Source organism: Gossypium arboreum, chromosome 5 (assembly GCF_025698485.1).
Source record: "Gossypium arboreum isolate Shixiya-1 chromosome 5, ASM2569848v2, whole genome shotgun sequence".
NCBI classification, from domain to species: domain Eukaryota; kingdom Viridiplantae; phylum Streptophyta; class Magnoliopsida; order Malvales; family Malvaceae; genus Gossypium; species Gossypium arboreum.
Window position 1 is genome coordinate 91,314,661 of NC_069074.1, and position 2,224 is coordinate 91,316,884.

The 2,224-nt window shown below is 37.7% G+C and overlaps 1 non-coding gene across 1 annotated transcript; it reads right to left on the minus strand.

The window, feature by feature from the left end:
* Positions 1 to 327: 327 nt before the first annotated feature.
* Positions 328 to 434, minus strand: LOC128293619 (small nucleolar RNA R71). Its single transcript, XR_008283799.1, has one exon. It is a non-coding gene; the product is annotated as a small nucleolar RNA R71 (small nucleolar RNA).
* Positions 435 to 2,224: the final 1,790 nt, after the last annotated feature.

Consider the following 2,224-nt stretch of genomic DNA (forward strand, 5'->3'; position numbering starts at 1 on the left):
ATTGAATCGAGTATAGTTAGACCTGCTATTGCTGCAAATCATATTGAACTGAAACCTAACACGATTCAAATGATACAACAGCTTGTTCAGTTTGATAGTTTGCAGGACGAGGATCCAAACACTCATTTAGCAAATTTTTTGGAATTCTGCGACACTTTTAAGATCAATGGCATTTCTGACGATGCCATTTGCCTTTAGTTGTTCCTGTTCTCATTGAGGAACAAAGCTAAACAGTGGTTAAATTAGTTACCACGAGGGTCAACCACTACTTGGGAACAAATGACCGAAAAATTTTTACTTAAATATTTTTTGCCAGCTAAAATGGCTAAACTAAGGAATAATATCTCTTCTTTTATGCAGGTGGATTTAGAAAATCTTTATGATGCATGGGAGAGATACAAGGACTTACTAAGAAGGTGCCCTTACCATGGGTTACCTCTATAGCTGCGGGTTCAAACTTTTTACAGCGGTGTGAACCCCTCAACAAGCCAACTTGTCGACGCAGCCGCTGGTGGAACTTTAAATAACAAAACACATGAAGAGGCTTACGATTTTATTGAAGAGATGTCATTGAATAACTATCAGTGGCAAGTCATGAGAACGAAGCCGACGAAAGCTGCTGGTGTTTTCAACCTCGACGCGGTTACTATGCTATCTAACCAGGTAGAACTTTTAAATAACAAAATTGACGGTTTGTATGGTTCTACTCAGGTACATCCAGTGATAAGGTGCGATTCAAGTCGAGGAGGAGTACACACAGATTATGCAACCTTCAACCCTAGCATCAAGGAGAAACAAGTTCAATATATGGGTAATAATAATTCTAGACCTCAAAATAACCCATACAGTAACACTTATAATGTAGGGTGGAGGAACCATCCCAATTTCTCGTGGGGTGGTCAAGGAAATCAAAGGCTACAACATCTCCCAGGTTCTCAACAACCACTTCACCATAAAAAAAGAAGTCTTACCTTGAGGAGATGCTAACAAAATTAATTACGATATCTGAAACACGTTTCCAAAACACCGAGACAACTCTTAAAAATCAGCAAGCATCAATTCAAGGGTACGAGAATCAAATAGGCCAGTTGGCAAAGATGATTTTCGAACAACCACAAGGTAGTTTGCCGAGTAATACAGATAACCCAAGTGAGCAACTTAATGTGATTACTGTTCGAGATAAAGAAGGGTTAGTTGAACCTAAACTAGAATCGAGACATGAATTTGTGGTAAGTAAAAGTAAGGATGAGGTGGACCACAATGAGCAAAAACCAGTAAGTAGAGAATATAAACCTCATGTGCCATACCCTAGTGCGACAAGGAAAGACCACTCGGATGAACAATTTGGTAAATTCCTTAAATTATTAAAGAAATTACATATTAACTTACCATTTATTGAAGCTCTTTCGCATATGCCAAACACAGTTAAATTTTTAAAAGAGCTTTTAGCAAATAAGCAAAATTTGGATGATGTGTTGTATGTGGAGCTGAATGTAGTTTGCTCAGCCATTCTATAGAATAAGCTACCCAATAAGTTGAAAGATCCAGGGAGTTTTACGGTTCCTTGTTGAATTGGTAGTTCAAACATTAACAATGCTTTGGCTAATTTAGGGGCAAGTATTAATGTCATGCCTTATAAAATGTTTAAGCAACTAGGTCTTGGGAAGCCCAAACAAACTAGGATGAGCATTCAATTGGAAGATAAAACAATCAGATTTCCTAGGGGTATTATTGAAGACATGCTTGTTAAAATTGATAAATTTATATTCCCAATTGATTTTGTTTTCTAGACATGGAAGAGGATAGTGACGTGCCTTTAATTTTAGGATGGCCTTTTTTAGCAACTGCTAGAACTGTCATTGATGTTGGCACAGGTGAATTGATACTTCGTGTAGGTGATGACACGATTAAACTTCAAGCTCGTGACTCTGCTAAAATATCTAGTAATCGAGACAATTGTTTAAGTTCTATTAACTCGAATAATGTTGCAACTACACCTCCTTTACAAGACTCCTCTAGGAAGAACGTGATGGAGCTTCAGTCAAATCCATGCAACAAAAATAGAGCAACTCACGAAGAATGGAGGCTTCAGATCGATGAACTAGACGAATGGTGAACACATGTCAAGGAGAAACCAAAAGCACATGATGAATTAAAGCAACACCTGAAGAAGTGTAGGAATGAAACAACGCAATTTAAGGTTGGGGACAAAGTTTTGTTAGAT